A 20,322-nucleotide genomic window follows, 5' to 3' on the forward strand; every position below is an offset into this window, starting at 1 on the left:
CGAAAATACAGGGATCAGGAAGTCGGCATGAGCAACCGAAGAAAAAATAAATAACTTGAACTTCATCAAAATATAAAAACTTGTGTGTGTCCAAAGGACATCACCAAGAGAGTGCAAAGAAAAGAACGGAAGAAAATGCCTGCAAATCGTGTATCCGAGAAGGGTCTAGCATCCAGGATATACAAAGAACTCTTACAACTCAACAACAAAAAGACAACCCCATTTATTTTAAAGACAGACCAAATTAAAAATGGGCCAAGGATCCCACTGGGGGATGGGAAGGAGAAATGGACATTTTTCCAAAGATACACAAATGGTCAGTAAGTACACGAAAAGATGACCAATGTCATTTGTCATTGGGGACAGGTAAATCACAACAACAATGAAGTGCTACTTGCTAATCACAAGGATGGCTAAAGACAAAGAAGGAGAAACAGCACGTGTTGGTAAGGAAGTGAAACAACTTAAAGTTATGCACTGTTGGTGGGAATGTAAATGGTTCAGTTCCTGGGGAAAAACAGTTTGACGGTTTCCCAAAAAAGTCAAAAAGCATTTGCCTATGACCCAGCAATTCCACCAAAGGACTGAAAATGGGGACCCAAATGCTTATATACCCGTGGTCACGGCAACATTATTCACAGGCATCAAAAGGTGGAAAAAACCCAAATGTCCACCAGGTGAATGAATTGAAAAAAATTGTGGCACGTCCATAGAAGAGAATACTATTCAGCCACACGGTACAGCATGGATGAGCCTTGAAAACATGCTACGTGAGAGAAGCCAGACACAAAAGGTCACATATTCTAGGATTCCATTTATAGGACATATCCAGAATGCGTCAACTCAAAGACAAAGCAGATGAATGCTTGCCAGAGGCTGAGGGAGGCGAGTTAATGGGTACAGGGTTTCTTCTTGGGGCAATAAAATGTTTTGAAACTCGAGGGGCGCCTGGGTGGCGCAGTCGGTTAAGCGTCCAACTTCAGCCAGGTCACAATCTCGCGGTCCGGGAGTTTGAGCCCCGCGTCGGGCTCTGGGCTGATGGCTCAGAGCCTGGAGCCTGCTTCCGATTCTGTGTCTCCCTCTCTCTCTGCCCCTCCCCCGTTCATGCTCTGTCTCTCTCTGTCCCAAAAAATAAATAAATGTTGAAAAAAAAAATTAAAAAAAAAAAAAAGAAACTCGAGAGGACAGCGATGCAACGCTGTGAATGTACTAAAATGCCACTGAACTGCTCGTTTTTATTCTTTATTTTCATTTTTTAAAGTTTATTTGAGAGAGAGGGAGAGCACAAGAGAAGGGGAGGAGCAAAGAGAGAGGAAGAGACAGAATTCCAAGGAGGCTCCGAGCTGTCAGCACACAGCCGGATGCGGGGCTCAAACTCACGAACCGTGAAGATCACGACCTGAGCCGAAACCAAGAGTAGGATGCTCAACCGACTGAGCCACCTAGGTGCCCCTGTTCATTTTTAAATGATTCACTTCTCTGTTACGAGCATTGGGAGTCATTAAAAACAAACAGAGTTGAAAAGAAATAATACACAGCTAAGACCCAAACACTAATTCCCCAGTGAGTTACCTTTCCCTGGAAGAATGAGCAGCCCCAGAGCACATGGGCGTTTTCTGCATCCAGACACCCACCCCGCCACACTCTGGATGGATGAAGGACTGTTGCCGGGGCAACGACACATACACACCAGCGGCTGTTAACAAGCACCGGCCCTGGGGTGGCAAAATGACCCAGTGACTGACAGTTAGCTCCCCCCCACCCCCAAGAGCCGAGAGGTCAGATACGGACATCCAAAGGGGTCCCACTCCCTCCTCTATTTACAGGGACAGGAAATGAACTTGGTGCTTCACCATCCACACACAGGACCCTGGGCAGGGACTCGGAAGAGATGTAGTGAGCTGCGAGAAAAGCCGCGTGTTACCCTTTTACCGAGGTCTAGAAATGAACACTCCCCCGTTCCCTCCGTACAAATCTTCCTGGGAGTCCTCTATCAGGAGGCCCACCCTCAACAGAAACGGGATGGATGGCTCCAATGCTTTTTTAGGGGGTGATGTGGGGTGGGGGGAGGGTGGGGGGAGGGATGGGACAGGGGTGCTCCTGGGAAGGCAAGAAGTCTCCCCTTCCGAGCCCTCTCCCGGCAAGATGAATTCACACCAGAAAAAGCGCTGGCCCTTCAGCCCCTCATTTTCTGGGTCAGAGAAATTAACTCTGAGTCAAATTACTCTTTCTCTCACCAGGGACCGAGGACTGCATTTTAATTTAAGCTATTTTCTTTGGCCATTTCAGTGGGGTTATTAGGAAACAAGAGAACTTCGGATCAAAAAGCAGCTTTCAAAACTCCTTAAAGTCAAAATGTTTCAAGAATAAGAAAGAAGGACAACTTCAACTCATGTACCTTTACTTGTCCAGTCTCTTGATTAGAATAAAGAGGTTATCAGCAACAAAAAGTGGCTAAATCAAGAGTTTCTTTTATATGTTGGAGGATGCTGGGATAAAGGCACAGGGGGTCTCAACTCTCCATGCTTTTTTTATTTATTTTTAATGTTTATTTATTTTAGAGAGAGAGACAGAGAGAGACAGAGTATGAGCAGGGTAGAGGCAGAGAGAGAGGGAAACACAGAATCCGAAGCAGGCTCCAGGCTCTGAGCTGTCAGCACAGAGCCCGACGCAGGCCTGGAACCCACAAACCATGAGATCCTGACCTGAGCCAAAGTCGGACGCTTAACCAACTGAGCCACCCAGGTGCCCTTCCATATTTTTATGTTCAATTGTCCACATTCTTGCTCAGTTTAAATGTCATGATTAAATATTACTAATGCTATTTTTTAATGTTTATTTATTTTTGAGAGACAGAGTGTGAGTGGGGGAGGGGCAGAGAGAAGGAGACACAGGATCTGAAGCAGGCTCCAGGCTCCGAGCTGTCAGCACAGAGACCTACACAGGGTTAGAACCCACAAAGTGCGAGATCTTGACCTGAACCAAAGTCAAACGCTTAACCGACTGAGCCACCCAGGTGCCCCTACTAATGCTATTTTAAAAACTCTAGACACTCATGGATGAAACCCCATTCGATATTTTTAAAAATCCAAAAATATCTACCCTTGTGGATCTGAGTTTAAGGGATAAAAAAAGAAAAAGGCTCGTGAATTCTCTACTGCATTTCACTGGATCTTAAGACATTTCATAAAATATAAACAAGCTCGAGCTTATTAGCAATGAGAGATTTTTACAGTGTTTCTGCTTCACCTCAATCCTTGGCCGAGTGGTTTCCATCACTTCCTCGAGAGCTCCTAAAATGAGAACTCCACGTTAAGGTTTAGATTTAGAGACTTACAAAGTCAAAAAGAAATCATAACTCCTGCACTTTTAATCATCTACCCTCCTGGTCGATGATTTACCCCATACTTCCCACCAGGAAATGAAGAAAGTTTTGAGGAACGAGTTATTCCCAATGTAAATCTCCAGTCAGCCTCTGTCAATCATGTTGGCCTTTCCCCCAGTTAGCCTCTCTCCACCTCCTGCCTGAAAACTACACTACTATTTAATTGCTTTGTGACTTCACATTTTATTAAGAGGCAGAAAAACATAAAGAGTGAAAACAAGGAGATAAGCCCATGGCCGTAAATTGTCCCCTTATGCAATGAAACTTGCCTTTCTGGTGCAATAAAGTGGGCACTGTGCAAAACCCTGGCAGGGGCCATTCTGCACAAGCCCGGCGTCCCCATCACTTACAGAAACCCCTCCGGCTCTCTGGGGGGGGGTGCAGTGCCATAGATCAGAGGCCGGGGTGGTCAGCGGCTCACTTCGGCCTGCCCGTGTGAAGGGCAGAAGCCTGTGACTCACTGTGCTCTCTGCCCCAGGCCACCCTACACTGATTTCTATTCTAACGACAAAAAAAAAAAAAAAAAAAAAGGCAGAAGAGAACGACAGAATGGTGAAAAAATTTAGAACCCGACAGCACCCCAATCTGTGAGCCCCTTTCCCCAGAAAGCAACCTGTGCGTTCTATCAGCCAGTGAAAACGTTTTTGCTTAATGTTCACTCCCACGGACGGAGAAGAATTTCTCCTTTCCCGCCCCGCTGGCTTCTAAGTCCCTGTTTCTTCCTTTGCAGTGAGAACGAAGTCATTATCAGATGACACCACATTCCTGAGGGTGCCCGGACCCCTGCCCTCTGGAAGATTACATCCAGTGACTCACACAAACTAAGCAGGACCTGGTGTTTAAAGCCCTGGGAAAAGATCAATTAGTAATTTCTCTAACGTGCTGCCAGCTAGAAAACAAAGGCTTCAAGTGTTTTTGAAGCCCACTGATGTGCATAAGAAAGTGCGTTCATGACATTGTTCAGAAAAAGTATGCAAATTATTTGTGGGGGATGGGGGAGAGACAGAGAGAGACAGAGAGAGAGAATGTGTCAAGATCAAACATTAATGAAGAATAAAAAAGCCTGGGAGCGCCTGGGTGGCTCAGCTAGTTAAGCATCCAACTTGGGCTCAGGTCATCATCTCGCAGTTTGTGAATTGAAGTCCCACGTCAGGCTCTGTGCTGACAGCTCAGAGCCTGGAGTCTGCTTCAGATTCTGTGTCTCCCTCTCTCTCTGCCCCTCCCTCCCTCCCTCCCTCTCAGTCTCTCTCAAAATAAATAAACATAATAAAAAAATTTTTTTAAACACTCATGCAAATCAGTAACAAAAAAGCAAACGTCCCTTTGGAGATACGGGCAAAGGACATGAACAGAGAATTCACATTAGGAGAAATATAACTGATTCATAAATATATGACCAACGTTCACTTGTCCAGAAAACTGGATAAAGTTTTTTTTTTTTTTTTCTAATTCTATACTCTAATGTTAAGAAGAGTATGGGAAAGATATCTCTTGCTACTGTCAGTGAAATTTGTAAACTGGTTCAGATCTTTCAGGTAATATACATCAAAAATCTCTTTTCTGAACTTATATTAAATATTATTAAAAAATTTTTTTTTAATGTTTATTTTTGAGAGAGTGAGAGAGAGCACGAGCAGGGGAGGGGCAGAGACAGAGGGAGACACCGAATCCAAAGCAGGCTCCAGGCTCTGAGCTGTCAGCACAGAGCCCGACCTGGGGTTGGAACCCACAGACTATGAGATCATGACCTGAGCCGAAGTCAGAAGCTCAACCAACTGAGCCACCCAGGTGCCCCTTATATTAAATATTATTAAGAGCAGCCTCAAAACTAGTTAGGAGGGTATGCATTGACATGTATGTCCAGAGGAAATTTCATTAAGCACATTCCTAAACTAGAATCTTCAGCAACTTTAACTAATTATGTTGACAAAGACACCACCAAAAAAGAAAACTACAGACCGGTATCTCTGATGAACACACATGCCAAAATCTTCAAAACATTAGCAAACTGAATTCACCAATACATCAAAAGGATGTTTTACCATGATCAATGAGGATTTATTCTGAGGATTCCAGGTTGGTTCAATATTCACAATCCCATCAATGTGACACATCATCATATTAACAAGAGGAAGAATAAAAACCCTCTGATGATGTCAACAGGTACAGAAAAAAGAATGTGACAAATTAACAATATCCGTTCATGATCAAAACACTCAACAAAGTGGGTTTAGAGGGAACATGTCTCAACATAATAAAGGCCATATATCAAAACCCCACAGCTAATATCATATTCAATGGTGAAACACTGAGGGCAGCTTTTCCTCTGAGATTATGTACAAGACAAGAATGTCCACTCTCACCACTGTTATTCAACGGAGTACTGGAATTCCTAGCCACAGCAATCAGACAAGAAATACAAGGCATCCAAGTTGGTAAGGAAGAAGTAAAACTGTCACTATTTGCAGATGACATGACAGTCTATGTAGAAAACCTGAAAGACTCCACCAAAAAAACTATTAAAATAAATCAAATCAGTAAAGTTGTAGAATATGAAATCAATACACAGAAATCTGGTGCATTTCTATAAACTAATAATGAAGCAGCAGAAAGAGAAATTAAGGTAACAATCCCATTTATAATTGTACTGAAAAGAATGAAATACCTAAGAATAAATCTAACTGAGGAGGTGAAAGTCCTGTAATGTGAAAATGGTAAGATACTGAATCAAAGAAACTGAACACAACACAAATGGAAAGATGAGAAGAATATCATTAAAATGTCCATACTACCCAAAGCAGTCTACAGACTCCATGCAATTCCTATCAAAACATGAACTGCATTTTTCATAGAACTCAAACAATCCCAAAATTTGTACAGAACCACAAAAGACCTTGCATAGCTGAAGCAATCTTGAAGAAGAAGAACACAACTGGAGGTATCACAATCCCACATTTCAAGATACGCTACCAAGCTGTAATAATCCAAACAGTATTGGAATGGTAGAAAAACAGACACATAGATCAATGAAATAGGACTGAGAGCCCAGAAATAAATCCACGTCTATATGGCCAATTACTATATGACAAAGGAGGCAAGAATATATGATGGGGAAAAGATAGACTCTTCAATAAATGCTACAAGCACAAGAATGAAACTGGACCACTTTCTCACTCCATACACAAAAATAAACTCAAAATGGATGAAAGGCCTAAATGTGAGACCTCAAACCATAAAACTCCTAAATGAAAACATAGGCAGTCACCTCTCTGACCTGTCTTACAGCAACATATTTATGGAGTTGTCTCTCAGGAAGGGAAACACAAGCAACAATAAACTACTGGGACCACACCAAAATCAAAAGCCTCTCCACAGTGTAGGAAAACATCAACAAAACATAACCTACTGAATGGGAGAAGGTATCTGCAAATGATATAACCCATAAGAGGTTATTATTCAAAATATATAAACAACTTATATACAACTCCCCCCCCCCCAAATAATAATAATCTGATTAAGAAAGGAGAAGACCTGGGGTGCCTGGGTGGCTCGGTTGGTTGAGCGTCCGACTTTGGCTCAGGTCATGATCTCGCGGTCTGTGAGTTCTAGCCCTGCGTCAGGCTCTGTGCTGACCGCTCAGAGCCTGGAGCCTGTTTCAGATTCTGTGTCTCCCTCTCTCTCTGCCCCTCCCCTGTTCATGCTCTGTCTCTGTCTCAAAAATAAATAAATGTTAAAAAAAAAAAAATTAAAAAAAAAAAAAAAAAGAAAGGAGAAGACCTGAGTAGACATTTTCCCAAAGAAGACATTCAGATGGCCAACAGATACTGTGTAGATACGTATGTGTGCGTATGTATGTGTGTGTATACACATAAAATATAAACTTTTGAGACCATCAGCAAGGTCAATAAAAAACCCCAACGTTCCCACATCCCCACGGACTCTGCCAAGCTGCCTGTAGCAGTATGTCCTTGGGAAATAATGGATGTGCTCAAAAGTCGCACGTAAGGAGGCAGGGAAGGGACATCATTCTATCGCCATGTAACTGAACAACATATGCTGTAGAGAAAAAGGAATAAGCATCTTCTTAAGGAGGAGAGGTAGGTGGAAAAAAGCCCACTGGTATGTTCTGAGTGGGTTTACCAGCCATGTGAGAGGTTTATTTATCAAGTCATGTATCTGAACCTCAATTTTCTTACAATGGGGATAAGAAAAAAACCCACTTCACAGGGTGGTGAGAATTCACACATTGATATAAGTGCTTAGGATACAGCCTGGCCTAGGGCAGACACGTGATAAACTCGTTTGCACATATCTAGCAACTTAACATGCAACACACACACATCATTACCAACATTTGTAATATGAATACTACAAGTCATGCACTAAAATTTTAATAGGCATTATCCCTGCAAGTGAAACAACAGCCTTTTTTCTTTTAAATTCTCTGTTTTCTAGATTCTCTTTAGTTGAATAAAGCCAGCAATATATTAATATTTAAATATCTCCATTTTTTCCCAAGTAGCCTTAACAATACTGCTTTCCATCTATTAACGTTTCTCTAATATAACCCACTTTCTGCATAGTGTGTTTATGGAAATAGGGTACTTCTGTTGATTTAATCTGAAGAGTAATACATTTCCCCTTTATTCTTCACAGCCAAACAGTTTGCTCATATTTCTTCCGATAAAGTCCTTTCTGCCCTCTAATACATTTGCAGATGAAGAGTACCCCGAAAGGATTTTAGAGCATAAAAGGTAGGGAGAAAGAAGGGATTAATGTCTCCACAAAGCAAAGTTAAAGGACACAACGTGGCAAGTTAAGGACAGCCATACGGAAAAAGGACACCTCACCTCAATTATGTAAGGCCGGCAAACTACCGCAATCAATATTTCAACTCCATTCCCCTAGTGTGGTCAAAAGATGGAGACAATTCGATAGCTCAGCAGTCCGTCCGGTGCTGCGACAATCATTCTGGAAGAAAAGGAATCTCGTTGAGGAGAACGTGATGGCAAAATATGCTTGATTACTGGAGACAGCTATAGAGTTGAGAAATGAGCAGAGTTAAGCCATTTTCCGTGATTGGGGGGAGAGGTGGGGGTGGAAGGGACGGGCCAGAATGGCAGAGAGCCTACGAGCTCATGCAGGCCTGGGTCCCCCTTGCTCTCGGTAAAAGCCGGGTTGCTTGCTCTTTCGGGATCTCCCCATCGCTTCAAAGACAAGGGCTGTTCCTCCCAGCCTCTCACTGGCACTTCCAACGCTGTTCAGGTGTTTGTCGGCGGGTCTAGAAGCCGGCTCAAGAATACCATTCATTTTCATATTTTGGTATCTCTGTCATTTCAGAGTCAGACTACTCCGTAAGAAGCACATGGCCTTTCCCCGAAAACCAGCTCCACCGAGGATTTTTCTCAGCATGTGGCAGTTCCCTGGGATTAAAACCTTGGGATTATGCGCAAGCCATCCCCCATCCCAGAGCAGTCCAGCACCACTTTCCCTTGAACATCCCACTGTTCTGTGCCCCGTCTTTCTCACTCCGGTCCACCGTGCCTGGCGAATACCGGGACACCCCCAGCCGCCGACAGCAGTGGCCTTGACCCTGCCCTCTCTCTGCAGACCTCCGCCTGCCCACTCTCTTGCAGACCCGGTGTCCCTGTCCTCTAACCTCTGCCACCCTCAACAGCCCCCTCTCTCCTGGGCCTCATCTTTCTGGGCTATAAAATGAAGAACGGATTAAGATGTCCTCCCTCGATCTTCATTGTGCTTTGAGGTCAGATGTCCCGGTGCTTACATCCCGCCCCAGCCACTTGGCAGAATTTACACAAGTCCTCACAAAGGGGGCCAGTTGACATCTACCCCTAAGGTTGCTGTAACAGGAAAAACTATGAGATCCAGGGCATGGTTTACAACACATGCTTGAGAAATACTGGTCGTTCCCACCCCACCTTATAGGAGATCTCCAACTCTCGACTTCTCTGGTCTCCTCATTTCGAAATCCAGCATTCCTTACATGAGGATCCTGGGTGGCAACAATATTCTCTTCCGTCAAATATCAACTCCTCCACGGACTTTCAGAGGCTTCCATAACCTAGCTCTAATTTATCTTATCTTCCTCCAGCTTACAACAAATAATTCTGGTCCTAGTCAGGCTAAGTCTTACTATGTTCCAAAGAACACACCCTTGACCCTTCCTTTGTTTCATTCCTCACGCAAGATACTGCTTTTCTTATTCCTTCTGTCAAAGCCCAGCTGAGCCTGTGGCCCCAGTAATGCCCATGTTCCAGACACTTGAACCCTCACACAGTGTCTTAGTGGCAATGTCCATTGTTTTGTGTTTATTAAGTATAGTGGTCCAGCTGGAAAGGGACCGCTCTGATCATTTTAACTTAATTTTACAGGTTAGCATGGACCACAAACCAACCCAGCATTTTTTGGATCAGCTTTGTGAACGCTTTGTGAAATTTATACGCCTTTGTGCCTTGAGGTAATAAGACTTTTTTTTTTTTTTTTTTTTTTTAATTAACTCCACTTTCATTTGCCTAGAGAGGCTCACACAGGAGCCTGTTTCATCAGCGATGAGGAAACCGCGCACAGACCATCCAGGGGCCTCCTCGCGGAGCCAGGAGAGGAGCTCTAAGTGCGTCCGATGCCTGTGGATTTTGTGTTGAAGCCAATGTGTTCGGATTTGAAAAGCCATCTTGTGATAACACTCTCGGCAACAACAGGACTCACGGTGGAGAGAAAGAGGATTGGCCGCTAGGCTTTTACCTCCAGAAACACGACGGCTGAAGTTCCAGGACTAAAGGAAGCGTGATGACAGAAGACACAGTGAAGCATCAAGGGAGACACAGGAGGAAGAACTTAAGGAGGAGATACAGAGCGAGGGGATACAGAGGCAGAAGAAACAGCGTGCAGGTGCCGAGACCGCTAGCCCAGGGAAAGATGAGCGACGTCGAGGGCTGCGGATGGGGACGAACACGATGTCACGGAGTTGAGCGCCTAGTAAGGCAGCCACAGGTGACCCCTGAGGACAATTTGTCATAGGGGCTGGTCCAGGGTGCAGACCACAGGGGACTGCGGACAAACCAGGAGGGCAGACGGAGACCAGCAGAGACACTGTTATCAAGAAGTGTGCTAATCAAGCCACCGAAACAGCTGCTTATCTCGTATCCTGAAGTTCACCGGACTTAAACCAATAAAAACACCTCCCCCCATGCATGCCCTCACTCCTCGCTTCTCCACGGGCACAGACCTCAGTGACCAAAAATAACCGACGACAGAGCCTTCCAACCTCTCTCTCCCAACACCCCCCACGGTGCCTGGTTTTGGCTAAGACACCTTCTAGAACTAGTCAACAGCCACCTGCTATCAACGCTCAGCATCTAAATTCGATTGTCCCGCCTCAGGTAAATGCCAGTTACCTGTTTATCAGAGGGAAAAATGAAACCAGACGCTACAATGTGTCAGCTGAACAGGAACAGAAGCGCAAACTCAGGTCAGATACCTTTGGGTGAACTATATCATTGATCCTCAACTGTCAGAAAGAGAACTTTCAACTTCTACTTCCTTCAAAAGCATGCTTGTTCTTTACTGTAAGTTTAAAAAACAAATATGAATAAAAAAAAAACGATCAGCATTAGCCTGTTTTTTTTTTTTTTAATTTTTTTTTTCAACGTTTATTTATTTTTGGGACAGAGAGAGACAGAGCATGAACGGGGGAGGGACGGAGAGAGAGGGAGACACAGAATCGGAAACAGGCTCCAGGCTCTGAGCCATCAGCCCAGAGCCTGACGCGGAGCTCGAACTCACGGACCGCGAGATCGTGACCTGGCTGAAGTCGGACGCTTAACCGACTGCGCCACCCAGGCGCCCCAGCATTAGCCTGTTTTTAATCTTCTACTTTGTTGTGTGCATGATGCATCTATAAACATAATACACGAATGTGTCTCTATTGACCTAAAAAGAGACTCCCTAGCAGAAGGATTTCCAGCTGTGTTTTTAGTAACATTTCTCTCTTAACAGTAACACCAGGGACTACCCCCGTCTCCCTGCCAATACTAAGCCAGGTTAACAGCTTCTGCTTCATTGGTTCCTCTGGTCCTTCTACGTTCTGTGTTAGTCAACTCCCCTCTCTCTCCTCTGTCACATGTCTTTGCTGCTGAAGAGCCATTCTGGTCACGAGACAAATATTTCTGTTTAGGAACCAAGGCTACTTTATCAGCCACTACAAATGTAACCCGTGACAGTTGACTTTCCAACATTCCCAATACCCTCGAAGGGTCCTCCGCTGGTTATAGGTTAGCGACAGCTAGGGTAACAGTATACATGTGAACCTATGCTTTTGGCGGGGGTTAAGAAGCACTGTTGCATAAATATTTTAAGTAGAGCCTGTACTGAAATTCTAGATGAAGAGGCATTCACCGATACTCTACAACATGCTGGGGGCCCAAGGTAGCAAATTTTTATTGACGCTGTGAGCAAGCCTTGCCATCTGCTAGGGGGGTCTCCAAGATTTCACCCTAAATGTATCCCCCTCCACACCAAATGTTTCTATTTTTTTTTTTTTTTTAATGCATTAGCTGCGCTGTGGGCCAGGTAGTGCGTGACACAACGGCCAAGGACGGTGGGTGCTCGGTGAAGCTGTCTGCAGTCACAATTACTCGTCGCTTTGGGAGCCCAAGGGCACAAGTGCACAGTGCAAGTGCACCAGGCGGGTGAGTTTCCCCGCAGCAATATCACCACAACCAAGTCATTCATCGCCAGAGAAGGGAAAAAGAAACCTCTCCCCAGGATTTGACGCATGCACTGAAGATTTATGGAAAATGCTTCGGGATGTGAAGGCTACTTCTCCAGAAGAGGCAGGTTTCCGGACTGCCCTGGGAAACAGCCCAACGATAGATGCCTCTGTCCCCCTTGCTGGTGTGGGGCAGGTACAGCCACCCACAAATCTGGAGCCCTGAGGAAGAGCGGGAGACGCCCCCAAAGTGGGGATCCGACTGTGGGTGACCGCAGCTCTAGGAGCGCAGGGGAGACAGAGCCTAGCCTCTGCCCACTAGGAGGCTCCTATATTTGTCTCTCCCCACTGCCCTCATTGCTGTGGCTGGAGGGCTCTAACTTCTCTGCTTCGGGGAGGCTGCAGCCAGATTTTGTCAGGAGAATAGGGCTGGAGAGGAAAGCAATTGTCCCCTAAGGAGAGTCTTGCGGGAGGGCTGAGTGGGAGACGTGGAGGAGCACAGGACTGCACCTGCTCGGACGGGGTGACAGACACGCAGGAGGCCGGAGGGAATGGCAGGACTCCTGCTGTGACAAAGTACCTTCCCCAACCTCAACTCTCACCCAGAAGCAGCAGGGACCAGTGCGAAGAGATGAGCCAAGGGTGGGGGGATGGGTCTTCCAGACCTCATGACATATCATAAGAATGTCGAAGTCTGGGGGGCACATGAGTGGCTCAGTCCAGTGAGCATCTGACTGCGGCTCAGGTCATGATCTCGCGGTTCATGGGTTAGAGCCCATGAGCTGTGCTGACAGCTCAGAGCCTGGAGCCTGCTCTGGAGTGTCTCCCTCTCTCTCTGCCCCTCCCCTGCTTCCACGCTCTCTCTCTCTCAAAAATAAAATAAACATTAAGAAAATAAAAATAAATTAAAAAAAAAGAACTTGGAACCCTGGCAAACCTTGCTGGGGTGTGTGGGAAAGAGACCCAACGTTAACCTTTCTGCTACCACCCTGGAGTAGAAGATGAGTGGATTGAGAAAAATACAGTATTTTTTTGCACCCTTGAGTCTGTGGACCAAGATTCATTCTCAACTTGAATTAACAACTCAATGAGCAAATGAGCTCATGATGAAGGTAAACGGCTTAACAGCTAGTAACCTATATATTTTTCTGACACTATCAGTCGAAATGCATAGATCTCCGTCAGATCAGGATGCCATTCAGAGTAAAGGACCCTTTGAGAGCAGAGGCTCATGAGGCTTTTGCATCACGCAGACATTTACCATGAATTTTGGCCTTGCTCGTCACCAGAGCTGTTTCTAAAGGTGCAGCACTGACAGAGACAGGTGTCACTGGAGGCATCACCAGCTGGCATTGACGAGGCCTCATGGGGTGGAGTCACTCAGAAAATTCACTGTCATCCTTGACCTTGATTCCCAGCCTAGCCCAAGGTTTCTTAGGTCCAACAATGAGCTTTTCTTGGAGCCAAAGAGGATTCCTCCCCTAGAGCGTGAAGTTAATGAATAAATCCACAGCAACACGTTCATGGTATGCGTGGGGGGGATGCTTCGGTCCCCTCCACATGAACTACTCCCTTCTTGGGAATTTTCTGATCCAGCTACAGGGTCAGAGGGGACTCTCCCATACTGCCTCCTGGTACACACACATCTCACCCAGCCAAGGCCTCGATGGGCCCCACGGAGGCATCAGACCCATGCTAAGCAAGAAGCTTCCTTCCTCGGGTTTTCAGCCAGGCTCCAGATGCAGGTGGCTCTGCCCACAGAAAGAGCTGATGTGCAGAAAGGTGGGGTGAAGCTGAGGGCAGTCGAGACAACAGAGTTCTCCATGTTCTCAGTGCTTTCCCTTTGACCCTAGGTTTTCTCTGAGGGTCCTGGATTCCTTGGGGGTACTTTGGTATCCTGAGAAAGCCCTCCTCAAGTTGGTTTTGATTCTCACAGCCAAAGACGCCCAGCTGAATACCATTCTTTCCCTGTTACCGTGTTCTCCAGAGGATAATCAGATGTGCTGGGTGAGCACTGGACCAGACCAGAGAAAGGAGAGCCAGGCTGGGGGGTGGAGGGGAGAGGTGGGGGTGCCTGCTGTAGGCCATGTTTTGAACCTGGAACACCTCCAGGTCTAGGCCTCTCGTCCATTTTCAGTGTGCCTCCCTGGCCCATTTGTGCCTCCCTGAATCCTATTTTTCTAGCCTTGCATGCTGACTATTCTACTTTAGCTGACGTTTTCCTTACGTACACACATACATACATATATACATTCCATTTCTCCTCCTGTATTCAGCTGTACTATTTCCAGCTGTAGACATTCTATGAAGTCAAGATACAAAGATAAACCCCCAAGAGGGACGTGAGTGCTCTGCTCAGTGCCCACTCCTGGTATATATAGGCTTGTCATCTCAGAGGTGGAATTTTTACCACAAATTGAGCCTACGTTACAAAGACAAGTTAAACATTATACAGAGATGGGAGAAAACGGTCGTCTATAGTAACATCAGGTTTTTTTTCATAGAAAACTGGTTGGGTCTGGTATCTTCTCCCATAAACATGCACGTACAATTTTTCTTTTTTTTTTTTAAGTTTATTCATGTATTTTGAGAAGAGAGAGAGCATGCACATGTGTGAGCAGTGGGCGGGGTGGGGGCGGGTGGTTAGGGAGAGAGAGAATGAGAGAGGGAGAATCCCAAGCATACTCCATGTTGTCAGCATGGAGCCTGACATGGGGCTTGAACCCACAAACTGTGAGATCATGACCTGAACCCAAATCAAGAGTCAGAAGCTTAACTGACTGAGCCACCCAGGCATCCCTACAATTTCTTGAGCTGGTAAAGAATAGTCCAACTTGGTCATGGGTATTTTTTTTTTCAATTGTCATACTTGATTTTATTCCTTAAAAACTTGCAATGATGTTGTAACAAAGTATAAATCTTGCTGTTTATTATGTATGTATTTAAGAAAAATCAACGGTGAGAAACACTTTTTTTTTTCTTTTTAAGTAGGTTTCACGCCAAGTGTGGAGCCCAACATGGGGACTGAACTCAACACTCTAAGATCAAGCCCTGAGCTGAGATCAACATTCAGATACTTAACCCATAGAGCCACCTGGCGCCCCTGGTGAGATATATTCTCCAATTGTCCAGGGGGCGGGAAATTAAAATATATTTAATTTTTAAAATTTTAAAGAGAGGGTTCAATAGAAAAAGCTTTTCTCTTTTAAGATTAATCAATCAGAAATGAAATCGTTGACTGACATGTAAACTTTTTTTTTTTTTTTTTTTTTACCCTTCGTGGCTTGACAAACGCAAAAAAAGAAGAAAAAGAAGAAGGAGGAGGAGGAGGAGGAGGAGAAAGGAAAATGTCACACTCAAGAGACTGCACAGGAAAAAAGGGCATTCAGTCATCCAAAGTATAGTTCCTTACCTGATATCTAGATTTTATAAAGGAGGAAGAACATTTCCACTTAGGGCAAAGAAAACAAAATTACTTGTACGTGTGTGACCCAATCAAAAAGTGCTTTCTCTCTGACGGGGTTACCAAACTTGGCTCAGTTCTGCCATCTAAACCGTAAGCCCCAGGATGGAAAGTTCCAGACCTTCCAGCACTTCTCTCCTTTTTCAGTTCTCTGTGGAGGAAGTAACTACATCTGGGAGTGACCCGGGGGTGCGGTGGCAAGAGACCCCTTCGTCAGACTGAGGGAGGGGTGTGCAAGGAGGTAACCATTAGCTATAGGCACTCTGGAGAATGCCACATGTCAAACATCTTTACTTCCCGAGAAAATTATAACAAAAGGTACCATTAAAAGAAACCCCAGGGGTGCCTGGGGGGCTCAGCTGGTGGAGCATCAGACTCTTGACTTCGGCTCAGGTTATGACCTCAGGGCTGTGGGATCGAGTCCTGTGTCGGGCTCTGTGCTGACACCGTGAAGCCTGCTGGGGATTCTCTCTCCCGCTCTCTCTGCCCCTCCCCCCTCTCAAAACAAAAACAAACCCCCCCAAAACCCCCAACACTGAAAACCACTGGTTCTCAAATCTAAGCATAAATCAAAATTGAAAGCATAAATCTATTAAAGCACAGATTTCTGGTCCTCACCTCAGAGTCTTGGAGTCACCAGGTCTGGGGTGAGTCCTGAGGACCAACATTTCTAACTAGTTCCCAGTTGATGTTGCACCACTGCTGATGGTGAGGTTGGGGGGGGGGGGGAGGGCAGAGAACCACTGTCTTAGAAAGAGAAGCAAATGAAGGACATGAGCTCTTCAGCTAAGGATACAATCTTTGTGTTAGCAGCCATTGTGTCAATATCCACTGATAAGGAAATTCATTCCACAGCAGTTTACCAAACCCCTTAGCTACAGGGAATCTAATGCTTTACGAGAAGGGCAGGGTCCCTCCTGCCTTCCTCCACACACCCAAGTAAAATGACTACTCCAAGAACTTCTGTATCTCCAACGCACAGCCTCCAGAAGGAACCGAAACAGAACTCCCGGTGGTTATCCATCAAAGGACCAAAGCGAACGTCTGGAGCTGCCATTGAGAGTGAGAGCCCAACTAGAAAATGATGAAGAAGCCATGAGGCACGAGGAGCAGAGTAATGGCACACAGTAAGGGCACGGGAGGGAGACACAATCCAGGAGACCTCTGCTTCCTGACCTACGCTTTCTCTGCACCTTCATCAGTCAGGTCCAGGGAGCCTGTAAGGGTTTTCTGCGCCAGGGCCACCAAAAGTGCTGCCCTACTGCCTGAGACCCCAAGCAGGTCTATCACCCTGACGACTCCATGCACCTAGAACTGCATAGACAATGACAGAGAGACAATGCACCAAACTCGGGCTTTCCAGACTCAAGAATGTGTCACAAATACATCAAGGGCGGGGCGCCTGGGTGGCTCAGTTGGTTAAGCGTCCGACTCCGGCTCAGGTCAAGATCTCAGGGTCCATGAGTTCGAGCCCTGCATCGGGCTCTGTGCTGGCAGCTCAGAGCCTGGGGCCTGTTTCCGATTCTGTGTCTCCCTCTCTCTGTGACCCTCCCCCGTTCATGCTCTGTCTCTCTCTGCCTCAAAAATAAATAAATGTTAAAAAAAAATTAAAAAAAAAAACAAAAAAAAAAACCCCAAATACATCAAGGGCTTTAAAAATACAGACTGCTGGACCTAAACCTGCTGAGTTTAATTCAGGAGATCCAGAGTGAGGCTTAAAATGTAAATTTCTAACAAGTTCTCAGACGATGCCGGTGATGCTGGTCCAAGGATCATATCTCTGAGAACCACTTGTTAAGCTATTCCTTGCCATTAACTAGAACACTATCTTCTTTAATTAATTTATTACATGAAAGAGAAACCTCATACGTAAAAGACTAAGACTACGGCTTTTGTCACCAACCATGAGATCTACCTCAGGCAGGTACTGTACTTTCTCTATGTTTCCGTTTTCCATCTGTGAACTGAGAACACCTACCTCCATGATACTGTGAATCTGACTAAAGGTTATTACTGTGTAATTTAAAAGATGTTACCAAGTATCAGCTTCTGCCCGGTCCTGACTGCTTTCATTGAAGTAATGTGTAACATTTAAGTACTCACACCCGTCACTTACCAGACAGAATGGGAGAAATCTTTATCTTTTAGAAAAGATTAAGCCCAGATGTGAGTCTTGCCAGACTCCACAATAACCTGAGAAGATGCTGTTGATTATTCCTCATGAAGATAAAAATTACTTCAATCAAGTTCCATTGTATATATAAAGACAAAGCAAATAGGGTGCCTGGGTGACTCAGATGGTTGAGCGTCCGACTTCGGCTCAGGTCGCGATCTCGCGGTTCGTGGGTTTGAGCCCTGCGTCAGGCTCTGTGCTGACAGCTCAGAGCCTGGAGCCTGCTTGGGATTCTGTGTCTCTCTCTGTGCCCCTGCCCTGCTCATGCTCTGTTTCTTTCTCTCAAAAATAAACATTAAAAAATTTTTTTTCAAAAGCACAAAGCAAATGCACACAAGTTTCAATTTGAAATACACACTGTATTTTTTTTTTTTAAAAAGAGAGACTGTGTACTTTAAGGAAAGAATGACAAAATATAATGGCTTATTCCCAGTTGAGAACACAGGGTGGTACAGGTGCCCGTTTCAATATTAACAATTCTATAAATGCCAGATTTCAATCTTGGGAAGAGCAGGGATCAAGGCTCATTTCCCCAGAGCACCTTTGTCGACTGGGTCAAGCAGTAAAGTTCGCCAAGAAAATTCTCTCCCAACCTCATTAATTATCAGAGCCCAGGCTCTGGCATTTTGAGAGAGGCAGCTGGTGACCTGCCCACCCAGTACCCTACCACTCCTCAGCCTCTACGGAATATTACATGCACAGACCTCCCGTCACCTTTCTCAAGAGAGGAGTGGTCTGCTTCCAAATACTTGCAGTCCAGGGGCCATGCGAGTCAATGCTAGCGATGGTCAGGGAGTCCTACTCCACAAGATAAAATGACTCCTTCCACTATAAAGGTGAACCCAGGGGGCGCCCGGGTGGCTCAGTCAGTTGAACATCTGACGCATGATCTTGGCTCAGGTCATGATCTCCCGGTTTGTGGGGTCGAGCCCCGAGTCAGTCTCTGTGCTGACAGCTCAGAGCCTGGAGCCTGCATGGGATTCTTTCTCTCTCAAAGTAAGTAAAATAAACTTTAAGAAAAAAAGATTAAAAAAAAAAAGCCAAACCCAGGTTACCCTGGCAGACATCCTTGGAAGCACACAGCAGAAGTGGACGGGTACAAACTCCTAGGTGAGCCTCTCATTAAAGCTAATTAAAGCGACCACAAAAACCAGAAGCGTGTTGTTCATCTAAAGTCAGCCCAGCCTCACATGAGACATTCGCACAGCGAGTATGTATCTCCATTACCTCGTCCTGTAGGCAGCCTGGCCTTCCTCCATCAGTCACTCTCAGCCCAAGGGGGTAATTCCTCCAACTCTTCACTCAGGATTTCCAAAGCAAACATCCATCCGTCTCGGGGGAGGGGGGTGAGTCACAACTCTGTCAACTAGGTTAGCACTTTCTTTAAAATACAAACAAAACAGTGCTGTGACTTCTATATTCATCGTTACCCTTGCCACCGAGAGTACTCTCTCCTGACCATGACTTAGGTTACTTCCAACTTGAACCAGCAAAGAAACAAACAAAAAAAAAATCCTGGTTTTTAATTTATGAGGTAAATCTACAGACGGGTAAGGCAGCAATTTTAAGTGATTGATCTTGGCTGTCCACCTTTCCAAGTTACCTTTCATTCTTTGACTGTCAAGAGCGTCCTTTGGTAATGGCATGAACTCATTTAGGACATAAGACTAATCACAGTGTTGTCGGCATCATGAATTCTCCAAGTCGGACTCCCTTCTACCTTGCCAGGAACTATCATTTATACCGGCTCAAATATTTTTCTCAAAACGTGGGAGAAAGGAAAAGTTAATTTCCTGTTAAACCTAACCTTCACTGTGTTAGGACATATATTGTAATGTTCGGTGAAACTGCACAGAATAAGAAACCAACTCCTGGGGCCCCTGGCTGGCTCAGTCAGTAGAGCAGGCAACTCTTGATCTCAGGGTTGTGAGTTTGAGCCCTTCATTCAGCACAAAGGTTACGGGGGGGGGGGGGGGGGGAGGAGGGAACAAAGATTTTTCTGCCAGCAACAGCCATTGTCGCCTCATCCAGTAAAATGCACTTATGCCCTGGTATTTTAAGAATTCCCACTTGAGGGGTGTCCAGGTGGCTCAGTCAGTTAAACATCCGACTTCTGATTTGGGCTCAGGTCATGATCTCAACGGTTTGTGAGATCCAGCCCCACAAAGGCCTCCACACCAACAGCATGGAGCCTGCTTGGGATTCTGTCTCTCTCTCCCCCCCTCCCCCGCATGTATTCTCTCTGAAAATAAATAAAACTTTGTAAAAAAAAAAATAATAAAAATTCCCACTTGATTTGTGATAAAGGAAGCAAGAATATACAATGGAGAAAAATAGTCCCTTCAATAAATGGCGCTACATGGACCACCACATGCCCAAGAATGAAACTGGACCCATATCTTACAGCCTACACAGAATCAACTCAAAACACATTCAAGACTTGAACATAAGACCTACAACCATGAAACTCCTGATGTTGGTTTTGGAGATGATGGTTTTGAATCGGACACCCAAAGCAAAAGCAACAAAAGCAAAAATAAATAAATAAATAACCAGAACGACGTCAAACTAAA

The 20,322-nt window shown here is 45.3% G+C and overlaps 1 protein-coding gene and 2 long non-coding RNA genes across 12 annotated transcripts in view; 2 read left to right on the forward strand and 1 right to left on the reverse strand.

The window, feature by feature from the left end:
* LOC112868730 (uncharacterized) overlaps positions 1–15,934 on the forward strand; it is a 36,951-nt gene extending 21,017 nt beyond the window's left edge. For 2 of the 6 annotated variants that reach the window (XR_015243432.1, XR_015243434.1), the window contains 4 exons: positions 8,726–9,863; positions 11,959–12,093; positions 15,105–15,219; positions 15,417–15,934. This is a non-coding gene — a long non-coding RNA (uncharacterized LOC112868730). Of the gene's footprint in view, positions 1–8,725; positions 9,864–9,922; positions 11,000–11,958; positions 12,094–15,101; positions 15,220–15,416 lie in introns of those variants that run through there. The other 4 variants (XR_015243436.1, XR_015243435.1, XR_015243433.1 and 1 more) reach the window with 4 other exon arrangements.
* The window catches only part of KANK1 (KN motif and ankyrin repeat domains 1), a 214,717-nt gene that overhangs the window by 135,858 nt on the left and 58,537 nt on the right, over positions 1–20,322 (reverse strand). For all 5 annotated transcript variants that reach the window (XR_015243429.1, XR_015243431.1, XM_086684946.1 and 2 more), the window contains exon 2: positions 8,236–8,356. The gene's annotated coding sequence lies outside the window, so the exon portion shown is untranslated. The remainder of the gene's footprint in view (positions 1–8,235; positions 8,357–20,322) is intronic.
* Positions 1,184–2,450, forward strand: LOC147574703 (uncharacterized). The gene is made up of 2 exons (XR_015243438.1): positions 1,184–1,893; positions 2,290–2,450. It is a non-coding gene; the product is annotated as an uncharacterized LOC147574703 (long non-coding RNA).

This window comes from Puma concolor, chromosome D4 (assembly GCF_028749965.1).
Source record: "Puma concolor isolate L17-30 chromosome D4, mPumCon1.1.hap2, whole genome shotgun sequence".
Classification (NCBI taxonomy): Eukaryota; Metazoa; Chordata; class Mammalia; order Carnivora; family Felidae; genus Puma; species Puma concolor.